Genomic DNA, 26,409 nt, shown 5'->3' on the forward strand with positions numbered 1-26,409 from the left:
CTTGAACCCACAACCATCTGACTCAGAGGCACGGGGGCTACTCACTTCAAACTAATTAAATGAGAATAAAGAATCGCATGTACATCGTAAAGTTCCATCATAAAACATAAGAACATAAAAAGATAAGAAATAGGAACAGGAGTAGGCCATACGGCCCCTCGAGCCTGCTTCACCATTCAATAAGATCATGGCTGATCTGATCCTGGACTCAGCTCCACTTCCCCGCCCGCTCCCCATAACCCCTTATCCCCTTATCGTTTAAGAAATTGTCTATTTCTGTCTTAAATTTATTCAATGTCCCAGCTTCCACAGCTCCCTGAGGCAGCAAATTCCACAGATTTACAACCCTCTGAGAGAAGAAATTTCTCAACTCTGTTTTAAATGGACGGCCCCTTATTCTAAGATCATGCCTCTAGTTCTAGTCTCCCCTATCAGTTGAATCATCCTCTCTGCATCCAACTTGTCAAGCGCCCTCATAATCTTATACATTTCAATAAGATCACCTCTCCAATGAGTAGAGGCCCAACCTTCCTCATAAGTCAACCCCAGAATCAACCTAGTGAATCTTCTCTGTGAACTGCCTCCAAAGCAAGTATATCCTTTCGTAAATATGGAAACCAAAACTGCATGCAGTATTCCAGGTGTGGCCTCACCAATACCTTGTATAGCTGTAGCAAGACTTCCCTGCTTTTATACTCCATTCCCTTTGCAATAAAGGCCAAGATACCATTGGCCTTCCTGATCACTTGTTGTACCTGCATACTATCCTTTTGTGTTTCATGCACAAGTACCCCAGGTCCCGCTGTACTGCAGCACTCTGCAATCTTTCTCCATTTAAATAATAACTTGCTTTTTGATTTTTTTCTGCCAAAGTGCATGACCTCACATTTTCCAACATTATACTCCATCTGCCAAATTTTTGCCCACTCACTTAGCCTGTCTATGTCCTTTTGTGTCCTCCTCACACATTGCTTTTCCTCCCATCTTTGTATCAGTAAACTTGGCTACGTTACACTCAGTCCCTTCTTCCAAGTTGTTAATGTAGATTGTAAATAGTTGGGGTCCCAGCACTGATCCCTGCGGCACCCCACTAGTTACTGGTTGCCAGCCAGAGAATGAACCATTTATCCCGACCCTTTGTTCTCTGTTAGTTAGCCAATCCTCTATCCATGCTAATATTTTACCCCCAACCCCGTGAACTTTTATCTTGTGCAGTGACCTTTTATGTGGCACCTTGTCAAATGCCTTCTGGTAGTCCAAATACACCACATCCACTGGTTCCCCTTTATCCACCCTGTTCATTACATCCTCAAAGAACTCCAGCGAATTTGTCAAACATGACTTCCCCTTCATAAATCCATGTTGACGCTGACTGATCAAATTTTGCTTTTCCAAATGTCTGCTACTGCTTCTTTAATAATGGACTCCAACATTTTCACAACCACATATGTTAGGTTAACTGGTCTATAGTTTCCTGCCATTTGTCTGCCTCCTTTTTTAAATAGGGGCATTACATTTGCAGTTTTCCAATCTGCTGGGACAAGAATCAAGGGAATTTTGGTAAATTACAACCAATGCATCAACAATCCCTGCCGCTACTTCTCTCAAGATCCTAGTGTTATACATGTAAACCTGTAAATACCTTATGTAACCATCAGAGGGCTCATCCCCTGGAGTCCCAAGGGATCCCACAATCCCTTGGGAACACCTGTACTTAAGGAGGCCTCACAGGCTGGAGAGGCACTCTGGAGACCTGTAATAAAAGACTAAGGTCACACTTTACTTTGAGCTCACAGTATCTGGCCAGACTCTTTATTCATACATAACACCTAGGATACAAGCCATCAGGTCCAGAGGACTTATCTGCCTTTAGTCCCATTATCTTACTGAGTACCACCTCCTTATTATTGTGATTGTGTTACGTTCCTCCCCCCCTATAGCCCCTTGACTATCCACTGTTGGAATATTGTTAGTGTCCTCTACCATAAAGACTGATACAAAATATTTGTTCAGAGTTTCCCATCTCCATGTTCCCCATTACTAATTCCCCATAACATCATAACGTAACATTTTATATAATGATGCTTTACAAACAGATTCAGAGTTGTAACACCATTGGAAGATTTGATTTAAGAAAAGTAAACATTCAGTCTCCCAAACTTTGATCCATATTGGAATTCCTTTTCACTTTAAGATGACATCATTTTAAAACATTTCTCTGAATACAGTTTGGTGTCTTTTCCATCTCGCTCGTCTCACAGCAGTGATGTTTCTTTCAGTATGTACCATGTATTAACAATTCTGAAACATGATCCATCTGTGTAGACATATCTCTGAACATGAAAGATTTTGGTAGCTATTTAACGTCATAAAGGATTTTATGGATTGATTTTTCTCCCGAGACAAAGGCCCTAAAGAGGAAGAAAGAAAGAATTTAACTTCCAAAGTGCCTTATTAGGTCCTAAACATGTCTCAAAGCACATCACATACGAAGATTTTATTCTTCATTGTAGTTATATAGGCAAATAAAGCAATCACAAATTGCAATTAAAATGAAATGAATCTGTTACTCGTGGTATTGGTTAAGGGAGAGTTGTTGGCCGGGACATTGGTCGACCTCCCTGCTCCTCTCGGAAAGAGCCATGGGATCTTTTACGTCCACTTGGCCAGGCAAACAGGGTCTTGGTTTCTCAGCTGTCCTCTGTCAGCAGCACCTCAGCTGATAAAGTCAATGTGCACTACCACCATAGATACATGTACCCTCTCCCTCCCCCCACCACACACACACACACACACACATACCTCCACCACAGCTATCAGACACACAAAAGATTCTTCACCTACAAACCTGCAGCACCCACATCCTCATAATTACGGCGGCACTGTAGGAAAAAGAAAGAAAAGAAAGACTTTCACAACCACCGGACATCTCAAAGCACTTTACAGTCAATGACGTACTTTTGAAATGTAGTCACTGTTGTAATGTGGGAAACGTGGCAGCCAATTTGCGCACAGCAAGCTCCCACATACAGCAATGTGATAACGAGCAGATAATCTGTTTTTTTGTTATGTTGATTGAGGTATAAATATTAACCAGGACACCAGGGATAACTCCTCTGCTCTTCTTCGAAATAGTGCCATGGGATCTTTTATGTCCACCTCAGAGAGGAGACGGGGCCTATATTTTAAGGCCTCATCTGAAAGACGGCACCTCCGACAGTGCAGTGCTCCCTCAGCACTGCACTAGGAGCGTCAGCCTAGATTTATGTGCTCAAGTCCCTGGAGTGGGACTTGAACCCACAACCTTTTGACTCAGAAGGTGAGGTGCTACCCACTGAGCCACAGCTGACACTGACAAGAGGAGGAATGATTTGCTGAAACATCTGCAGGGATATGTAAAACTTGAAATGTTGTCAGAGGATCTTTCATTCCCTCTATTCCCACCTCCATGCAATCCATCACCAGATCTTGAGCTATGGGGAACATCAGAATAGGATATCTAGGCCCTTTTTACACGTCAATTTAGAGACTGTGCATGTCACTAAGCAAACATGGTGGTCATTCGGTCTGTGTAAGCCTGAGCAGTGAACACAGGCAGTCTATTCGATCAGGGCAGCATCACAACTCACTTCATACACTTCTTATCTGAGCACACACAAACACACACCCACCACACACCTCCCAAACCCACACGATTTCCAGTAGTGAATCGCTGAAGAACGGTGATAAAATTTAAGCACAGAAGGAGGACATTTTAACCCAAACATGCCTCTGGAGAGAGAAATCAATCCATAAACTCCTTTATGCAGTTATTTTCCTGCTCTTTCCCTATAAAATTTGCTTCAAGTGTTGTTCTAACTTCCTCTTAAATATTGTGAGTGAATCAATTCCATTATTGTACGATAGTGTATTCTAGGTTCTAATAACGCTGTAAAATTCTCATCGTGTGTTCATATGTCCCCATGGCCTTGCCCCTTCCTCCAGCCCTACAACCCACCTAGATTTCTGCGTTCTTCCAATTCTGACCTCTTGCGCATCCCCGATTTTCATCGCTCCACCATTGGTGACCGTGCCTTCAGCTGCCTGGGTCCTAATTTCTGGAATTCTCTCCCTAAACCTCTCCACCTCTCTCTCTCCTCCTTTAAGATGTTCCTTAAAACCTACCTCTTCTGGCCTGATATCTCCTTGCGTGTCTCGGTGTAAAATTTTAACTGAAAATGCTCCTGTGAAGCATGTTCAGATGTTTTATCGCATTAAAGGTGCTATATAAATACAAGTTGTTGTTGTTAAAAAAAGAAAGAAAAACGTTTCTATCTTCCCCAGGATCAGGAACAGTGGCTGATATCACCCCCACCACACCCCGCAATTTTAAAAAGGCTAATTTGAACGTTCCTACTATTGTATTTGACAAGCTCAATACAAATTAAGGAAGGAATCTGGTCTGTGGGTTCAAATCCCAATCCAGGGACTTGAGCACATAAATCTAGGCTGACCCTCCAGTGCAGTGCTGAGGGAGCCCTGCACTGCCGGAGGTGTCGTCTTTCGGATGAGACGTTAAACCGAGGCCCCGTCTGCTCTCTCAGGTGGATGTAAAAGATCCCACGGCACTATTTTGAAGAAGAGCAGGTGAGTTATCCCCGTTGGTCTGGCCAATATTTATCCCTCAATCAACATAACAAAAAACAGATTATCTAGTCATTATCACCTTGCTGTTTGTGGCAGCTGGCTGTGCGCAAATTGGCTGCCGTGTTTCCCACGTTACAACAGTAACAACACTTCAAAAGTACTTAATTGGCTGCAAAGTGCTTTGAGATGTCTGGTGGTCATGAAAGGCGCTCTATAAATGCAAGGCATTCTTCTTTTTCAAACACGTGCCTGAACGTGCTCATGCAGGTACAACCCCACAGTGCAGCTGTTACAGAACATGGCAGTGGGACAGTGTGGCAGTGAGTTGTGCTTCCAGCAGTATCCCAGGGTATGGGTGCTCCTGCCCTCACTCACCTTGGCCAACCTGCTGACAGCTTTAAAAATTGTCCAGCTAATAGTGGCCATCTGTTGCTGCGGAGTACCCAGAATTGGTGTGAGAAGCAGGCATACCAAATCACTGATAACTGTAAGCAAATACCTGTTTTTTTAAAAGCATCATTAAAACACTCTTTACATGCAGTACTTTTATATTATGAGTATTATACAACATTATAATTTAGATGGAGCGTCCGTGATTACAAACCATTTGAAAAAGAGCCCTTCAACCAAAATAGCTTGAGAACAGCATGGATTGGTTAAGGGAAGGTCGTGTCTGACTAGCTTGATTCCATTTTTTGAGGAGGTAACAAGGAGGGTCGATGAGGGTAGTGCATTTGATGTAGTGTATATGGATTTTAGCAAGGCTCTTGATAAGGTCCCACATAGCAGACTGGTCACAAAAGTAAAAGCTTATGAGATCCAAGGCAAAGTGGCAAGTTGGATCCAAAATTTGCTCAGAGGCAGGAAGCAAAGGGTAATGGTCGATGGGTGTTTTTGTGACTGGAAGGCTGTTTTTAGGGGGGTTCCGCAGTGCTCAGTTCTAGGTCCCTTGCTTTTTGTGGTATACATCAATGATCTAGACTTGAATGTAGGGGGTATGATTAAGAAGTTTGTAGATGATACAAAAATTGGCCATGTGGTTGATAATGAAGAAGAAAGCTGTAGATTGCAGGAAGACATCAATAGACTGGTCAGGTGGGCAGAACAGTGGCAAATGGAATTCAATTCAGAGAAGTGTGAGGTAATGTGATAGGCTAACAAAGCAAGGGAATACACAATAAATGGTAGGACACTGTGTGGGCGATTACTTCAGCGATCAGCTCGGCGATATGAGCCGAAAGTGAGGAGGATAATTTTTCGGCGATGTTCCAGCCTGAATTTCCACTTTTTTGTCAAAATGGGTGATAAAAAGCCGTTTTGGGCGATATATGGATGATAAATGGGCGATGTGGTGGAAAATCTAGCCCTCAGTGTAGAGGAACAGAGGGACCTTGAAGTGCATGTCCACAGATCCCTGAAAGTAGTAGGACAGAAGGCACATGGGATACTTGCCTTTATTAGCCGAGGCATGGAATATAAGAGCAGGGAGGTTATGCTTGAACTGTATAAAACACTAGTTAGGCCACAGCTAGAGTACTGCGTGCAGTTCTGGTCACCACATTACAGGAGAGATGTGATTGCACTGGAGTGGATACAGAGGAGATTTACGAGGATGTTGCCTGGACTGGAGAATTTTAGCTATGAGGATAGATTGGATAGGCTGGGGTTGTTTTCTTTGGAATAGAGGAGGCTGAGGGGAGACCTAATTGAGGTGTATAAAATTATATGGGGCCTGTATAGAGTGGATAGGAAAGACCTATTTCCTTTAGCAGAGGGGGTCAACAACCAGGGGGCATAGATTTAAAGTAATTGGTAGGAGGTTTAGAGGGGATTTGAGAGGAAATGTTTTCACCCAGAGGGTGGTGGGGGGGCTGGAGCTCCATGCCTGAAAGGGTGATAGAGGCAGAAAGCCTCACCACATTTACTTGGATGTGCACTTAAAGTGCAGTAACCTACAAGGCTACGGACCAAGAGCTGGAAAATGGGATTAGGCTGGATAGCTCTTTGTCAGCCAGCATGAACACAATGGGCCAAATGATTCTATGATTCTATGTTAAACCACTGTCCAAGTGTATTCTCATTCATTCTATGAGATCCATAGATTGTAATATATACTTAAATTTTAAATTAACACATAATGTCTGCCTTTACTAAAAGAAACACAATTTGCGTTTAAGTAGCAGAAAGATTTGAAACCAGTATAATAACTTTGCTATTACAGGGTATGTATTTAGGCCCAATTACAATTACCTTTAAAGTAATCTTTTCAGGAGTATTTTTAGACATTCTACCTACAAAAGGGACATTTTGTGCTTTTTCCAGTATAATATCCATTGGCAAGGAGCCAGAATTAAAGTGATGCAAGAAAGAATGTATGAATTTGACGGGTTCTGCAGCACTGGACCAGAACTGAGATTTTTTAGCTCACGGCCAAATGTTGAAAATCACAAGAGTATTTTCATTGTTTTATGTTGTGTCAGCAACATTGCTACACGACAGCTACAATTTGACCAAAAAGCTCCAGCTACCAGCAAAGTGGAGGAGCAAGGTTGCGTGCTGACTGTTAAGGGCTTAGCCCTAGCTCTTGAACTTCAGGTAGGCCAAGGTAAGTGGAGAGGAATGGGAATACTGGGTCAGAGAGAGCCTTTGCCTCAAGCAGTTCATGGCTGCAGGGATCCAATTAAGGTAGCAGATCTGGTAGCAAGGCAATACAACTCATGATCGAAAAAATCTCTACATAGGAGCTCATTATCAGAGGATCTAAAGCCTCTATTGAGAGGATCAATGGTGTAGTCAAAGCATCCAATCTCAGCCAGTTTACTCATTCCCAATTACCAGACTCTACTGGTTACTTTGGCTATGATTTTGCCGACCGGGTCGGGAGGCGGGCAAAGTCAGTGGTGGGTTTCGACCCCACTCCTGTCTCCATGCCGACTTCTCCAACGAATTTCCCCAGATTGGGCTTGTTAAACCCGCCCTGCGAGGTTCCCGGCTAATTAAAAGGAAGCGGGTCCGATGATGTCATTTGATGAGGCGTCATCAGTCGGTTTCCTTAAAAGGACCGCGGCCCACTTTATTTTGACAGTTGTGCTGTCAGTGTTCTACAGCATTGAGGTGCTGCAAACACTGACAAGCATGGCACAGAGATTCAGGGCTGCACCCAGGCTCTCCCATGACTCCCACCCAGATGCTTATGGCGGGAGTCACAGCACATAGGGAGGTTCTCTTCCCTTCCAATGAGCAGATGAGACCTCCCCAGGACACCAACGCAGCCTGGTTGCACATTGTACAGAGGGCACAAGCAGGGATGTCGTCAGGAGGATCTGGCTGCAGTGGCACAAACCTTTCAATGATCTTAGTAGATCACAAAACGTTACTGCAAACCCACACTCAACCTCATCCTACTGTGCCACTCATCACATCCCCATCACACTGCCTTCCCTACCCAATTCCTACACATCCTTACTCACACCAACTTACCTTGGACCTCTCTAGCTACATTATCACATCCCCATCTCACTAGTCACCCCTCATCCTTGTCCAATCATACAAACTAACTACACACAAGGGTAGGCACTTGCGTCTTTTACCCAATATTCATGTAAAGTTTCTGTTAATGTGTTGCCAAACATTGACATCTTTATTTTCAACACTCTGTCTCCTTGGACATATTTGTGTACACCTTTGGAAGTGGTTTAGTGAGTTCCAGTGAATGGTGAAACATAATGGTATCCCCACAATGGTGATGAGTGTGAAAGGAATGGCTTGGGCATTGCAGGGATGCTTTATGGGGTGGTGCCAACCTGGCGCATCATGTGGCAGCCAGAGTGTACAGCATGAAGTGAAGTAAATCTGACCATGGTGAGGCCATCCCTGGTGTCCCGGCAGCAATGTAGTCATGTGCTGATGCCCTGTATCTTATCCAGCATCAGGTGATTGCCAAGAAGTTTGGTGTTGTTGTTGGTGCGGCTGGTGTGCCTGGTGATGTTGCTGTTGGGGCTGATCACGGTGAGATTCTGAGGACCAAGGTGAAATTTTTTCATGGGCACCAATACTGCTGGAATAGATGGCAGCTGAAGTTGAGATGACGGAAGCGATTTGTCAATGGTGAGAGATGATGCGTTCATAATAAAGGATGAAACTGAGTACTGTGAACAATGAACAAGTGTGACCTTAGCTTCTTTAATAAGACTCCAGAGTGCAGGTACCTCATGGGTGGCCTGCTTATATACCGTGCTCCCAAAGGATCCCAGCATCCCTTGGGAGCATGGTAGGCCCTCTAGTGGTAGTTAAAGGTTGCAAGGGGTTAAATACATAACAAGAGAGGTTGCTCCAATGAGGTGACACTGGATAGAGTTTACTCCAAGCACTTCCAACCTTCCTAAAGCTGAAAAGTGCATTCCAAATCCTGAAGACTCCAGCTTCTAACATTGGAAAGTGAACAGCTGTGAAATGGTAGCTTTTATACCACTTTTGCAGCTGTCACTTACTCAGAGCAACGGAGCGTCATCGCAAACCCGACCTACTTACCTGACATCATCCCCGAGCATCGTGAAACTCGTCAAAAAGGATCTTTTAACAACCTCTTAACTATTTCAATTGGCTCACCCGCCGCTTAGTGTTGGTTCTGTAAAGCGCAGACAGACCCGGCACTTGAGAAACTGAGAGGGAGGTGGGTTCACAGCAGGATCCCGACCCGCTGTCAATCTTTTACATTTTGACAGCAGACCCGCCTCCGAACCTGCCCTCTGAGCGCCGACAAGATTCCATTTGATTTTTCTCCTATTCCCTTTCACCTATCCACAACCACACATCTTCACTGATGGAGAAAATGGTCTGAAGTCTAGCTCCCAAACCTCCTTTATCGCAGTTCTGGATTTGGTGAAGATGGAGCTAACATTTAGCCACTATTACTCCTCCGTTCAAAAAAACCCATGTGATTACGTATTCAAGCTTGGCAATAAAAACAGCGGTAAGTATTTTTGATAGATAGCGTGTGGGCATTTGTGGTCAGTCTCAACCCAGGATAAAATCGTTGAGGATTATAAAAAAAATGAAACAGCAAATAAACGGGAAAAAGATCTACCATCCTCACGTGATTTCTGTCATGCATCACGCCTACAACTTGCTTGAGATTTTCTTCAAAATGCTTTTCTTTTAAATAGAAAGAATATGCATTTAAATCCCACCTTAGGGACATAGGAGTAGGCCATTCAGCCCCTCGAGCCTGTTCCGCCATTCAATTAGAATTCCTTGCTCTTCTTCAAAAAGTGCCATGGAATCTTTAACATCTACCTCAGCAGGTAGAGTCATCCATTTAGTGTCTCATCCGAAGGACAATAAGATTAAAATGAAGATATTTTTCTTCTCCTTTACTTCTTTAAATTTGCAGGGCAATGGGGAAAGAGCAGGGGAGTGGGACTAATTGGATCGCTCTATTAACGGCACGATGGTTAGAATGGCCTCCTTCTGTATGATTCTGTAAGGAGTTGCCTAACTGCAATGAAGAAGCCACTGTGCGAGGAACCCTTATGAATCCACCCCCTCCCACTCCCTGCCAATGCTGTCATTTTGACATTACTCAACTCAATCTTTTCTGATATAGTATGTTCTTAAGTGTGTGAATGACTTTGTACCATTAATGCATCAAAGAAAAGCAGATAAAATGTGATGCTCTACAAAAAGTAATGCAGCTTTAAACATATGAATAATGGGGCACTTTAGGATTGTATAAAGAGTACATTATATTGACTCAAGCACCCAACATGAACATCAAGTAGATTAGCATTTGCAATATGGAGAATGGGGAGGGGGGAGTATAACCATACACTTAACAGAAAATTACCCTGATTATTATGATAAACACAGTTATTTCTGAAATCTCCAAAAACATTTTAAGCTCTTCAGGCTGGAACATAATGAGCTTCAGTCGGAGACACTCAAGAAGTAATATGGTGCCATTTTTATAATGGTTTCTCTATGTATTAGAGGACATCGTAGGATACTTAATGTAAATAGTGTGTACTGTTTAACTGTTCGATGCTTTCCTGCTTTTCAGCTTTCAGTCGTGTTCTTGAAGACATTAGCTGGCAAGTTCTCGGTGAACTAGCGTACACAGGTAGGTTGTCATCGGCTCCCCTCATCATTGACCAACAGCAGAGGTCCCTGGCCTTGACCTCCCTCGAAGACAGTGGACAGCGCTCCACTGAACCCGCACGGGGCACGGACAATGTGGACCCTTGCTCCACAAGCAGAAGGTGATGGACGACCCAAAATACAACTGTGGCCTTGAGTCCCAGACCACGGAGCACTTCACATTGACCTGCCCACTAAGATCTGTCGCGGGAGGTCCCTCATTTCTCCACTCAACATCTCAGGAGGCCGTCGAATGGACAGCCAAAGTAGACATCCCATTATAAGCTTTTCCCCTCATATGAAACAACAACAACTCCTAACTGTAGTGCTGATTCACCCCTAATTTTTGTTGCACGCAGTATGAAGTGTGATGCAATTGGAAATAGGCAGCTATTACTAACTGGTTTGGGTCTGCTTGAGAACTCAGAGTGATGACGTTTAGCGAGGAAGACTGGACAAGTGACAGGCACATAATTGACAAATTACCATTTAAAATGGTGAGAACAAGCACATGCCTTGCAAAATCCTACACTTCACACAACATTTGCATCTTCTGCGCTTAAAAGGAAGAGGTTTCCATGGAAATTAATAACAAGAAATATGAATTTCTTTTCAAAAATTATGACATTATGATAGGGCCATATATTTAATGGGTGCGTGGTTGAACTGAGATTATACCATTTGTGTCTACGCTGATATTATTGTGACAATGGTTGCAAAATCTTGTGCAGCATGCACCAACATTTCTGATATACACTGCCTGCCAGAGTTCAAAATTGGAAAATTACCCTCTTTTAAAATTATATATATTAAGGAGCTAAATCAAAATAGTCAAAGTCAAATTAGATTCTATAAACGACTAGCTGAAAAGGATACCTAATGGCTTCTCTGTATGAACACACACCACTATCTGTCTGAACCCCCTGCAAAGTTAAATGGAAGCAGGAATTTCCTTCTGGGAACAATAACTAATCAAATGCTACATCCTTAAAAGAACAATGGGTGGGTTAACTTGCAGTTTACCATCAGACACAATTTAGCTGCTGATATTGCCAATTAGTGTAATAAAGTGCAAAGCCGATCTGTGATAAAAATAGCTAATAGAATGATTGAATCATACAGCACAGAAGGAGGCCATTTGGCCCATCGTGCATGTGCCAGCTCTTTGGAGCTCTCCAATTAGTCGCACACCCCTACTCTTTCCCCATAGCCCTGCAAATGAATGCTTTCCAAATATATATCCAATTCCCTTTTGAAAGTTTCTATTGAATCTGCTTCCACCACCCTTCCAGGTACTGCTTCCAGATCATAACAACTTGCTACGGAAAAATATTTCTACTCATCTTCCCTTTGGTTCTTTGTCAATTATTTTAAATCTGTGTTCATTGGTTACCGACCCTCTTGCCAGTAGACACAGTTTCTCCTTATTTTCTCTGTCCAAACCTTTCATAACTTTGAAAACCTCTATTAAATCTTCCCTTGACCCTTTCTGCTCTTCTCTAGCCTTGCCACATAACTGAAGTCCCTCAACCCTGGTATAATTCTAATAAATCTTCACTGCATTCTTTCTAAGACTTTGACGTCCTTTTGAAAGTGTGGTGCCCAGAATTGGACACAATACTCCAGCTGAGGCTCACTGAGCTGCTAACCTCCTGTACATATAATTTACTGCAGTTGCAATTGTTCAAGAGTTGGAAAAGATTAAATGTAGACATGCCACTTATGGATGTTTTTGGTCTATTTGGAACCATTATCAGTCGAGAGAATCCAACCTCCCGAGCTCAGCAGAAAACCATTTTTAAGCGCTCAGTAATTAGCATCATCTCTCTCCTGCACTAACCTGTACTTTCCTGGAACCTTAAACTTCTGGACCTCATTCCCCTCCCTCAATCTTCCCTTCCTCTGACAATCACAGTTCACTGCAGTGAGGGAGGACTCAGGAACACAAAGGCTGCTGTGAAAAATACCTCAAAAGATCCATTAATTTGATTCAAGAAAAATGCTTTTAATAGTACCAGTCAAAGGTTCAGCATTTTATTAGCATTTTTAGGCTGCTAATTTGTTTTTTCTTTTATATCATTTTCATTTGTGGTAAACAGGGAGTCAAGGGTTATGGGGAGCGGGCAGGGAAGTGGAGTTGAGGCCAAGATCATATCAGCCATGATCTTATTGAATGGCGGAGCAGGCTCGAGGGGCCAAATGACATACTCCTGTTCCTATTTCTTATGTCCTATTTCTTATGTGAACATGAATGAATCGTTTTTGGTACAAGCTATATAGTCTGCCAGCATGGTGTTTTCGACTAGTTGAGTGGGATCTGGCATACAGGATGAGGAGGCCATGGCCAGAATTTTCACAGGTAAGAACGGGCAGGTGGAGGTCTGGGGGAAGTGAAAGTTGTAAAAATGTAAAACCGCAACCCCAACCTGCCTGCTTTTACCTTTCACTCAGGCAGAACGGTGAGAGGGAGGGGGGGGATGGGGCAGGCTGTCAACCCACTGCCAGGAAGTGGTTTAGAAACATAGAAACATAGAAAATAGGTGCAGGAGTAGACCATTCGGCCCTTCGAGCCTGTTCCACCATTCAATATGATCATGGCTGATCATGCAACCTCAGTACCTCATTTCTGCTTTCTCTCCATGCTCCTTTATCCCTTTAGCCGTAAGGGCCACATCTAACTCCCTTTTGAATATATCTAACGAACTGGCCTCAACAACTTTCTGTGGTAGAGAATTCCACAGGTTCACCACTCTCTGAGTGAAGAAGTTTCCCCTCATCTCGGTCCTAAATGGCTTACCCCTTATCCTTAGACTGTGACCCCTGGTTCTGGACTTCCCCAACAATCGGGAACATGCTTCCTGCATCTAACCTGTCCAATCAGAATTTTATATGTTTCTTAAAAAGATCCCCTCTCATTCTTCTAAATTCCAGTGAATATAAACCTAGTTGATCCAGTATTTCTTCATATGTCGGTCCTGCCATCCTGGCCATCCCGGGAATCAGTCTGATGAACCTTCGCTGCACTCCCTCAATAGCAAGAATGTCCTTCCTCAGATTAGGAGACCAAAACTGAACACAATATTCCAGGTGAGGCCTCACCAAGGCCCTGTACAACTGCAGTAAGGCCTCCCTGCTCCTATACTCAAATCCTCTCGCTATGAAGGCCAACATGCCATTTGCCTTCTTCACCGCCTGCTGTACTTGCATGCCAACTTTCAATGACTGATGTACCATGACACCCAGGTCTCATTACACCTCCCCTTTTCCTAATCTTTCACCATTCTGATGATATTCTGCCTCCCTCTTTTTGCCACCAAAGTGGATAACCTCACATTTATCTACATTATACTGCATCTGCCATGCGTTTGCCCACTCACCTAACCTGTCCTCGTTGCCCTGCAGCCTCTTAGCATCCTCCTCACAGCTTACACTGCCACCCAACTTCGTGCCATCTGCAAACTTGGAGATATTACACTCAATTCCTTCATCTAAATCATTAATGTATATTGTAAATAGCTGGGGTCCCAGCACTTAAGCTTGCGGTACCCCACTAGTCACTGCCTGCCATTCTAAAAAGGACCCGTTTATTCCTACTCTTTGCTTCCTGTCTGCCAACCAGTTCTCTATCCACGTCAATACATTACCCCCAGTACCATGTGCTTTAATTTTGCACACTAAGCCCTTGTGTGGGACCTTGTGAAAAGCCTTTTGAAAGTCTAAATACACCACATCCACTGGCTCCCCCTTGTCCACTCTACTAGTTACATCCTCAGAAAACTCTAGACGATTTTTCAAGCATGATTTCCCTTTCATAAATCCATGCTGACTTGGATCTCTTTCAAATGCTTTCCAAATGCGTTGCTGTTACGTCTGTAATAATTGATTCCAACATTTCCCCACTACCGATGTCAGGCTAACCAGTCTGTAATTCCCTGTTTTCTCTCTCCCTCCTTTTTTAAAAAGTGGGGTTACATTAGCTACCCTCCAATCCATAGGAACTGATCCAGCGTCTATAGAATGTTAGAAAATGACCACCAATGCATCCACTATTTCTAGAGCCACTTCCTTAAGTACTCTGGGATGCAGACTATCAAGCCCTGGGAATTTATCGGCCTTCATTCCCATCAATTTCCCTAACACAATTTCCACCATCAGCCTGCACACCCCGAGATTGCGACTCTGCCCGGGGTCAGGGATTGAGAACCTCCCCCCCCCCCACCCCCCACCTTGCCCAAGGGATTGGAATCCTCCCTGCAACCATTCTTGTTCCAGCCTATCTATCAAGCCTGTTAAAGCTCCACAGCATGCCGGGAATTCCAAACTTCCAATTTTCTGGCCGTCTCCCGCGTCCCCCAGCACCACGCAGGTGGGACCCAGGAAAATCCCGTCCCATGTTACCACCAGTGCGTAACTCAATGGTAGAACGGTCCCTTGTTTGTCCTGTTGCAATACTATCCCAGATGCTTCTCACACAATGCCAAGTTTGGTTCATAGGATGTAGGCATTTGCCTACTGAGACTAACTTTTGCAGTGAGCACAATAGAGGAATGAAAAGGAAAGAAAAACAATAAGAAAAAAGGACGGAAGAATTAGCATGTAATTAGTGCTTTTTATGACCCCAGGATGTCCAAAAGTGATTTACAGCCAATAAGGTACTTTTGATGTATACTTACTGTTATAATGTAGGAAACATGACAGCTAATTTGCATACAGCAAAGTCCAACAAACAGCAAATTTGACAGTGACCTGATAATGTTCTTTTTAGTGACGTTGGTTGAGGGATAAATATTGGAGGAGAACTCCTCAGTTCTTCTTTGAAATGGTGCCATGTGACCTTTTGCGTCACCCAAGAGGGCAGGTGAGGCCTCGGTTTAATGTCTCATCTGAAAGATGGCACCTCCGACAATGCAGCACTCCCTCAGTACTGCACTGGGAGTGACTGCCTAGATCATGTGCTCAGGTCACTGGGATGGGACTTAACCCACCACCTTCTGACTGAGAAGCAATAGTGCTACCACTCACCCACGGTTGACATCTTATGCCAACATGAGAAAAGAGAGTTGCAAGGTTGCCAGAATTGTAACCATTAGTTGGGTCATTGAATATATTTAAGGTGGAGAGAGACAGATTTGTGAGCGATAAGGGAGTAAAGGATTATGGGAAACAGGCAGGGAAGTGGAGCTGAGTCCATTATCAGATCAGCCATGATCTTATTAAATGGCAGAGCAGGCTCGAGGGGCCCAATGGCCTACTCCTGCTCCTATTTCTTATGTTCTTATGTTCTTATTACAACAGTGAGTACATTCCAAAAACTTCATTGGCTGTAAAGCGCTTTGAGACATCCAGTAGTCGTGACAAGCACTATATAAATGCAAGTATTTTCTGTGTTTACAAGGTTCTTGACACAATACAAAATCTTCCCCAGTCAAGCTGCTGTAGGTAAGAATTGAGCAGAGGCCTTGGCATTTTCTTCACAGGAAGAGAAGGAATTGTACAGTGATGCACGCCAACTCCTCTTATGCCTCAATATTAGGTCAGTACAGAAGCTCGGAGCAGTTCACCAGTGCAACTTCTGACCAGGGATGGTAGATTGCATAAGGAATTCAAAAAGGAAGAAATGGGGGACTAAAATGAATTCATATCAAAAAGAAACAAAGAAAGTGGTTGAAAATGATTGAAGGTTTGCTTATGTATGATCAGATAAACATTAGGCTCGAAATTGCAGCTGACAATTAGCAGATCAATAAGTAGCACCTTAACATAAATTAGTTAACATTTCTGTTAAAATAGTGGCGAGAGATGACGTCCTTTGAATATATTAAGCACTTGTCTATTAGTAATAGCAACTGACAATTTTAGCTTACAGTGCATCATACATTTCAGCACATTATTTTTCATTACTGACATATTGCTGTATAATTTATCCAAAATTAAATTTACAATCAGTACATAAAACCCTTCTTTCAGATAAGTCATTAAATGAGGGTTCTATAAGCCTGGTTGATTGTAAATTATAAGTTGTAATGGGAACTTGCTGAAGTTAGTATTCTGGAAGGAAAACATCAAATGGACAGCAGGCTTTCATTACTCAAACTCATCTTGTGGTCTCATAAGTCAATTGTAGTGGTTTGTGGGGAAGAGGGGTTAAAAAGATCAATTTTAATATTTTAAAAAAAGAAAGCAGAGAGCATCCCTTACTCATTGGTGGTCATTGGATATGAAGCACTGACCACACTCGACCAGGCCAACATCGAAACACTGACCACATTCAACCAGGCCAACAGCCCCAGCATCAAAGCACTGACCACACTCGATCAGGTCAACATCCCCAGCATTGAAGCACTGACCACATTCGACCAGCTCCGTTGGGTGGGCTACATTGTTCGCATGCCTGGCACACGACTCCCAAAGCAAGCGCTCTACTCGGAACTCCTACACAGCAAGCGATCCCCAGGTGGGCAGAGGAAACATTTCAAGGACACCTTCAAAGCCTCCTTGATAAAATGCAACATCCCCACTGACACCTGGGAGTCCCTGGCCAAAGACCACTCTAAGTGGAGGAGGAGCATCTGGGAGGGTGCTGAGCACCTCGAGTCTCGTCGCCGAGAGCATGCAGAAAGCAAGCGTAGACAGCAGAAGAAGCATGCGGCAAACCAGACTCCCCACCCACCCTTTCCTTCAACCACTGTCTGTCCCACCTGTGACGGAGACTGTAATTCCCCCATTGGTCTGTACAGCCACCTGAGAACTCACTTTTAGAGTGGAAACAAGTCTTCCTCGATTTCGAGGGACTGTCTATGATGATGATTGAAATCACAATCCCCAATCCTAAACACCTCATTATAACAACTATGAATTACTTCTCATAACAACCAATTTAATTTATCATAAATAAGGTTTCCGTGACAAAAATAAGTACAAGATATGAATATAGACTAATGATTAAAGTGGGCAGAAGCATGATAAAAAGGGATAGGTTGCCATGCTCCCAGGAACATACTTCATTTCTGTTTAGAAGCTTTTAAGTTCCTGGTCTTTTGCACTTGCTCAATAAACTCCACATTCGGTACTTCACAGGGAATTATCTTGGATGTGATTATCAGTTACCCAGCTTATCACGGGCATCATTTGTCCCTTGACATGGACTGCACTGCAGATAACCTAATCAAAGGCAATCGCAAGCACGTCCAAAAAAAGGACTTGTTAACGTTCGAGTTGTTGGAATGACAGAAAAACATTGAAGCCACTGGCATCTCCCCATTATTGGCCTGTGCACCATCAGCATGAAAGGAAAAATAAGGAGTATTTCACAGCTGAGCTGGCCGCAGATTATACATCTGTGCAAGACTTAACAGGAGTAAATGGAGTCTGACAGGGCTAATATCAGACAGCCATTCAGCGGGACCATTAGAAGATTATGCTATTATTTAGCCCAGTCGGAAGACAAGAATTGTCAAGGTACAGCAACAGTTGTGCGGCACATTCCAGTTTGTTTTGTCATGCTAAAGGGTTGAGAATGTCTCCATGATGGGACATATGCAAGCTTTTTATGTATCCCTGTGCGCTCAGCTATATATAGTTACTTCTCTCCTGCTGTTCAGAACTCCTTCTGAAAGCTCTTTGCTTAGATTGTGAGCAGTCCGTCAAGCGAGCAGCACAAACTACAATTCCACCAACAATAAGCATGAAGGGGATATGCAGGATGTGTTGAAGCGATCTTGGCTGATTTGAAATTATATCTCTCGGGGACACAATTGATGGCCACCAATAAAAGAGAGAGTGATGAGCCACAGTGAGATTATACTTTGCAAGGTTTCTCACTGTAGAAAATAAGTAACTATCTTGCAATACGTTTATCCCTGTCAGGCAATTGACGTGCATTTTTTTACATCACAAATCCTTGTAAATATGTACTCAGTGATACCATACTTTCAAAGATGCAAGTACATAAGAACATAAGAAATAGGAGCAGAGTAGGCCATACGGACCCTCGAGCCTGATTCGCCATTTAATACGATTATGGTTGATCCGATCATGGACTCAGGTCCACTTCCCTGCTCGCTCCCCAGAACCCCTTATTCCCTTATCGGTTAAGAAACTGTCTATCTCTGTCTTAAATTTATTCAATGACCCAGCTTCCACAGCTCTGAAGCAGCAAATTCCACAAATTTACAACCCTCAGAGAAGAAATTTCTCACCTCAGTTTTAAATGGTACCCAAGGAATCTATGTTCTATAATTCTCCCCACTTTCATAAACTTCCTTAAATTCCACATGTTTGACCTCGGATTCAGTTCCTCCCCAAAACTCATATCCTTACTCCTGCTTGGGTGTAATATATAGCATATACAGCACAGAAACAGGCCATTCGGCCCAACTGGTCCGTGCTGGTGTTTATGCTTACTGCGAGCCTCCTCCCATTCATCAAAACCTATCAGTATAACTTTCCATTCCTTGCTCCTTCATGTATTTATCTAGCTTCCCCTTGAATGCAACATATGCCATTTTGTGAAGCACCATGGGACGTTTTGCGGCATTTAAGGCACTATATAAATGAACATTGAATTATTTTTCCCCACTTTATTTGATGTTAATTGTTAGATATCAACCAGAATGAACTAATGGGAAGGGAGGGAAAAAATTGTACATAGCAGCAAACCAGTTGGCTGACTGCCGTCATTCAATACTGTGGCACTGCTCCAAAAATAGCTTCTCTTTCCACTACCACACTAACATCTCTGGGATTCCCCCAAAGGTCCATCCTTGGTGCCCTCCCTTTCCTTAACTGCTTGGTGCCCCTTGGCAACATCATCCTTTGATATAGAGGAAATTCTGTTCCAAATGTTTGTGTATTTAAAAAAACTAAACTTTCACCGTATAATCAACCACAAAAGTTGCGCAATGAGTGATTGTTTCCTTACACAGCATGTTGGGGAAGCCACTCGAGATAAACACATTTTAGATCTGTTTTTTAACAGTGATTCTATTGCTGTATCAAACCTCTATGTGGGAGCACTTGGACAGCTCTGATCAAATACACAAATCGCTAAAAGTAGCGACAGGTTAACAGAGCCATAAAAAAGCAAACCTAGCACTAGGGTTTTTTTCTAGAGATAGAGGGCCCAAGTTTCCCCAGGAGTTGCTCCTTTTTTTTTTGGAGCAACTTGATTTTTCTGGAGTATCTTTTTAGTTGCAATTCTGGCCATTTAATTTGTGCAAGTGTAAGTGAATTAGGTTTTTTTTTTAGTTCAGTTTTTTTTTCAAAAGGGGACATTACCAGGCACTTACGCCTGTTTTAGGTGTTTGGCCAGCAAATAGTTGTTCCAAATTAACTTAGGCCAGTGTATGTTGCACTTCTGACCACAGAAAAACCTTACCTCGTGTTAAAGAATCGGCGCAAGTAACTACATTTAAAGCACGACCAAGCACCAAACAAAGCACAAAAAGTAATAAGCATTCAATAAAAAATAAAGAACTAAAGTAAATAATTAAATGAACAAATAAAGAACTGAAGCAAATCTTACCTTGAACTAAAGTCGGCAGCGGCTGTCCATGCTGGAGACCCTTCGGCCTGGGATAGGGGAGGGAAAACACGGCATCCCAAGGGCGGGGGGGGGATGCGGGGGGGGAGAATGCTCAATGTGGCAGGCTGGGGGGTGGGGGAAGGAGAGGGAGGAGGCTGAATTCAGCTGGCTTGGTGTTGGGGGATGCGGGGAGGAGAGGTAGAATGTTCAACCTGGCATTTTAAGGGTGGGGGGGGTGGTGGGGGGAGGGAAGAGATGCACTGCGGGCCCACACCGGCCGGTGCGGGAGTCTCTTTGGCCTGGGATAGGGGAGGAAGAACGCGGCATCCTAAGGGGGGAGGGAAAGAATGCTCAACGCGGCAGGCGGGGTGGGGGGGGGCAGCTGGGGATGGTGGGTGCTGACATCTGAAGTGGAGGGAGGGAGAAGGCTGAAAACGGCAGGCAGGGTGGGGGGGGGGGGGGTGGTGGTGATGATGAGGGAGAGAGAAGTCACATGACTAAAGGGGGTGGGGGCAGAGAACAAAACACCTTTGGGTGTCTTACCTTGTTTGAAGAGGGAGAAGAGCTGTGCTGCCATTTTTCACCTTTGAAAGTTTAACTTTTACTTTAACGATGGGTGCAGCAATATCAATGCCACGGATTATTCAATGGTTATGCATCACGGTGCTACGTAGGAGAGAATTGATTAGAGCTCATCGCATCAGGAACATCAGAGCCCGTAGGCTGCTGGGCATGAGGCCTTACCCACCTCGGCAATTTCGAGTCAGGCGTTCGTACCTGGACATGAGTGAGGCTGATTGTGTCAGAAGGCTGCGTTTCCGCAGAGAAGATGTCCGTGAGATCTGCGAGTTGATGAGACCAGATATACAGCCGTGAAGCAGCAGCTGCACTGCCTTGTCTGTTGAAGTGAAGGTTACAGCTGCACTTTCTTTCCATGCCTCGGGATCGTTTCAAGCTACAACTGGAGATGTGTGCGCCATCTCTCAACGTGTGACCAATGTCTCCATTCACCAGGTCACGGCTGCTCTGTATGCGCAGAGGAATGACTTCATTAAGTTCCCAATGACCGCACCAGCAATGCGTGACAGGGCTGTGGGCTTCTCCAGGATTGCTGGCTTCCCAAAGGTGCAGGGCTGCATTGATTGTACCCACATCGCCTTGCGAACACCTGTGGAGGATGTCGAGCAGTGCAGGAATAGAAAAGGTTTCCACCCCATTAATGTGCAGCTCTTGTGTGATGACAAGTATCGCATCATATCAGTCGATGCAAGGTACCCTGGCAGCACCCATGACGCATTCATCCTATGTGAGAGCGCTACATCTGACATCTTTGAGCAGCAGCCACAGGGGCAGAGCTGGCTACTGGGAGACAAAGGGTACGGCCTGGCCCCCTGGCTCATGATGCCCCTACGCGTAACGTGGACGGAAGCTGACCACCAATACAACATGGCGCACATTATGACACGCAGCATCATAGAGAGGACCACTGGCATCTTGAAACAGCGTTTCCGATGCCTGGACCATTCCCGGAGGCTACTTGCAATTTTCCCCTGAGATTGTCGGTCAGTTCACTGTTATGTGCTGCATGCTGCATAACTTAGCCATCATGAGGCAGCAGCAGCTGATAGTGGAAGAAGACGACCCACCTGTGGTGAGAATGCCTGATGATAATGATTTCAAAGATGCAGGTGACGACCAGGAGGAGGAGGAGGATGATGATGACAATCAGGAAACCATGCAAGTGCCTGAGGCCGGAGCACGACGTCGGCAGAGAGTGGGCCATCATGCTCCTTTAACGATTGCTCGAGCCTTGCGCCAGCAGCTCATCCGTGAATGTGATGCCTGAGGGCTCAGCGACAACTGTTCCACATGGACATGTTTATTTTTTGTCGTTTTCCTAAATCTTGTGTTGTGTTAATGGTACACGATTCAGTTGTAATGTAAAAAGTATTTTATTGAAAACTTTAGAATGTACTTCACTTTAGTGTGATAAAATTATTCTTCTATCAAACTTTACTTTAATATGACTCTTTAAGATCACTTAAAAACTTTAAGGGCACTTATAAACTTGTAAAGTTACAAAACGTACAAAACAATTTCAATTCGAAAAAAATGACACTCTAGTCATGTATTCAACTGTCATTGTAACCCATGTACAAGCTGACCTAAGTTGTACACCTTGAGAACACTGACCACAGGGGGTGAACTTGTGGGAGACACTCCTAACCTGGACTTTCTGGTATAAAAGGGGAAGCTTCACCCGTCTGTCTCTTGAGGTCTTGGTAATAAAGGTAACTGGTCACAGAGTGATCTTCTCTCAAGTATGGGCCTCGTGTGCATTTATACTGTATAGTAAGGACATATTAACTCTAAGATCACTTAAAAACTTTAAGATCACTTATTTAGTTGCACATGTACATAACTTACAAAAAACTTTCAATTTGAAAACAGTTACAAGAGTAACATGAACAACAACAACAGCAGCCAAGAAAGGCTGCACCCATCTCCCATCCACATTTCAGTGAATGTGCACTTCTTCATGGGTGCAAGTGCGGGGATTGCAGTGGAAGTGGCAGTGGATTGGCCTGGCTGTGTTCCCTTATTGCAACAGCTACCTCCCTGATGGCCTGTGCCTTCGTTCCCACTGCCTCTGAAATTCCCTCCTTCATTTCCCGTGTCATTACTGCTATTTCTCCCGACAGTCCCATTACCTCCTCGCCCACCCCACTGATGGTGTGCATGAGTGATCGGGTAAGCTCATTGGTCTCCACACCCAATGCCACCACCTGAGCCACATCTGTTGCACCCTCCATCTCAGGACAGTGTGGTACATTTCTCCTTGCCCTCGCCCTGGGTCTGTCTCGCGGCACCCCTCCAGTGGGAGGCGCAGGCTGGGATGGTGTGGCCATGGCTGTTCCATACTGCATTCCACCACCACTGGAAGGTGCAGGCTGGGACATTGGGGCAGTGAGTGTTCCATACTGCATTCCACCAGCGGCACTGGAACCCGCAACCTCGGAACTTTCAAAAGCATCCAATGTCGGACCAAAACTTAAACCACTATGCAGGGACTGGGACGAGCTGAAACCACAGAATGTCGAACCAGACCCTAAACCACGATGCAGGGACTGGGACGAGCTGAAACTACGGAAGGTCGAACCAGAACCCATGGAAGTGCTTGGCAATGTAAGTTCAAGATTCTCCCCTTCATACCTCTCAATGCCCACACCCTCCCCCCTCCAAAGTTGGTCTGGCTTGTCCGTGTCTGAATCTTCTTCTATATCTTCAAGATTGGCATGAGGTTCTGCAAAATATAATAGAACAGTCAACTGGTTAGCAGCACAGGAGGGGGCAGGATGGGTGGCATGAGTAGGCTCACACGTAGCAGGCCAGGCAGCAGGTTGATTAGAAGGGCCACGATGAATTTTCAGTACTTACCCTCTCCCTCGCGTGTGGGCCCAGCTTGTGCTGTACTGATTGCTTTTCTCTAGGTAGCGCCCATCAAAGTAGCAACCCTTTGTTCCAGTGGTGTCAGTTGTTGCAGATTTCGTGTGCCTCCTCCTGTTCGATTTCTTTCCCTTTTGTTGTGGGCCAATTTCTTCTGCAAAGATGAAAATATAACTTGTTAAAGAGGGTGTCTTTCTGCTGGGTGGGACATCTACGGATGGTCACATTTACAAATGCAATTCCATTGAAAAAGGAAAATATTACTTACACTAACTATTTGACCAAGGTCCTGCCATTTCTTTTTACACTAGCTTCCAGATCTCGTGGTATTCACCGCTGCGCAGTAATCTTCTGCAACTTGGTTCCAGCGTTTCTTAATTTCTTTGAGTGTCACTTTTGTGCGACCTCTGTTGCTGGTATCCAGTTGTAAGGGGAGCTAAGGTTGTGGGTTCGAACCCACACTCCCCTGGGGTTCTGTACCTGCGATTTATGAGGATGGGTGAGTAATGAGGCACCAGACACAGTGGGTAAGAGTGCAAAATGGCTAATGTTGTTTATTTAGAATAGTAAACACCAAGATAGAGGGCACAGGAAGAGGTCATAAATCTCAGTAATGGCACAATCACACTCAACAACACGAAAAATCTCGCAACAGGGAAGGGGAAAATAAGAGGTTAAAACATTCCATTCACACACAACCACACTTCCCACTTCCACCCTTCTTACCCATTCCTATCCTAAATTGAGTCTGTGAGGGGGTTTGGGCTCTACTCACAATCCCATCAACTCCGGGGTTCTGGGGGGCACTTAATTCAGCTCGGGGTCCCCCTGGGGTGGGTTTTACGTTGTTGGTCGTTTCGATTTTCCTCCTCGATGTTGCGTCGGTTTCTTCTATTTGCCTCTCGGTTGGCTCCTAAGCAAAAAGCTGCTGGAGTTAAGCACACCTTCCCCAGAGCGAGGGCCCTGTGAAAAACTGACTCAACTCCCAAAAGCTGACTCCAACCTCCAACCTTTGGTTGGTTTCCTTGCTCAGCTCAGCTGTGGGAAGTCACTGCCACTGCCTGCTGGTTTTCAGTCTCGGTGGCTTCATCTGCGGAACTGCTGCTTCTTCCTCTGGTGGAGCGAGAGCGAGAGCTCTTTCTGCATGCAAGCTGCAAGCTCCCCAACTGCCTCCACACCCTGCTGCTTCTACCTCCCGGTGGTTCTGTGGGTCCTATAACCAATTTAGTTCTGGCCTTTTCGTGCTCAAACTCAGTTGGTGGTCCATTGTGCAAGTTTGGACAGGGAGATAGCTTTGAATATTTAATCAGAAGATGTCACAGGTACAGATAGGTGTGAGGACAGAGGTATTGTTTCAGCGCACATTGGTGCCTAAAAGTCTGCTGGTCCTTTGTTACAGTCCTGGGAGTCTATTGGTTTGGGCCTCCCCTTTGATGGGCCATTACTGCAGAATCTCAGGGCTATTGTCCACTGTCCATATGATGGTCCACATTCATAATTTGAGTCATATTTTCAAACTGGGCCGGGCAGTCCCTATTGGTAGAGGATTTCCCCGCTTCAGGCCTGACTCAACCCCTGATTGGCCTGCCAGAATGCACTTTTCCCCCATTGGCCAGTGCCTCTGTTTCGCTTGTGAGCCAGACTCCACAAAGTCTGTATCCGCCCACTCGTTTCCCAGCCTGCCTGGTCTGTGGGTTTGGTGGCCAAAAAAAAGTTCATTTAAAATGAATAGAACGATCCCATGTTAGTTTTCTTGTCCTTAGGGTGTTTCAATAAAATGCGGCTGTGGATTTTCAAACCTCGCTCCTGCCATCTGCTCTCAATCATACAATGCTCTCAAAAACTAGTATATCCGCCTCTTTATGCGAGAATTTCTTTGTTCTTGGCACACGGTTTTGCATTGCTGTGATTTTTCAAAACACACACACATTATATATTGCATGCAGCAATGAATGATTCTGACCTATGCAGCACGCCTTCTGGAAGTTAGCAGCAACACAGAGCATTCAACGATTCCAGCAGCTGATTTCTTCCACAGTACACCAAACAGCATTCCTGCAGGCTCCAAAAATCAAACAGGCACCAAAACTCACTCCCCAATGCTTTCCCTTTCAAAATGGCCAATTGTATGTGCAACATTGCCGGCACTGAAACCGACGCTGGACCCTAGCCCCGCCCCCCTGCCAGCTCTCTCTAGCCAGCATGTCTCTAGCTCCGCCCCCCTCTCACTCTCCTGCGCCACGCTGCGGCTGAAGACGCCCCGAGGGTCGGCCAGAATTGCAGGTTATGTTTTTGGCGCATTTTTTCTCCCAGGAAGTTGGCGGACCTCCTTAAGATGCACCGGTTTTTAAGGGGGGGGGGGGGCGCGGGGAGGGGGAACTTCAGCCCATAGAATTGAAACGTAGGGAACTTATGCTAAAGCTGTATCGAACCTTGGTTAGACCGGATGTAGATTACCGCTTACAGTTCTGGTTGCTGTATTATGAAAAGGATATAGAGGCACTGGAGAGGGTGCAGAGAAGATTTACAAGGGTGATATCAGAAATGCAAGGGTATACCCATCAAGAAAGGATGAACAGGCTGGGTCGCTTTTCTCTTGCAAAAAGAAGGCTGAGGGTTGACCTAATAGAGGTCTTTAAAATTCTGAAAGGTTTTGATAGAGTGGATACAGAGAGAGA

General features: G+C 44.6%; 1 long non-coding RNA gene across 1 annotated transcript in view; it reads right to left on the reverse strand.

Moving 5' to 3' along the window:
* Positions 1-265: 265 nt before the first annotated feature.
* The window catches only part of LOC139259488 (uncharacterized), a 49,284-nt gene continuing 23,140 nt past the window's right edge, over positions 266-26,409 (reverse strand). The window contains exon 4 of the long non-coding RNA XR_011592577.1: positions 266-2,411. This is a non-coding gene — a long non-coding RNA (uncharacterized lncRNA). The remainder of the gene's footprint in view (positions 2,412-26,409) is intronic.

The sequence above is a fragment of the Pristiophorus japonicus genome, chromosome 3 (assembly GCF_044704955.1).
Source record: "Pristiophorus japonicus isolate sPriJap1 chromosome 3, sPriJap1.hap1, whole genome shotgun sequence".
In the NCBI taxonomy this organism is placed as follows: Eukaryota; Metazoa; Chordata; class Chondrichthyes; family Pristiophoridae; genus Pristiophorus; species Pristiophorus japonicus.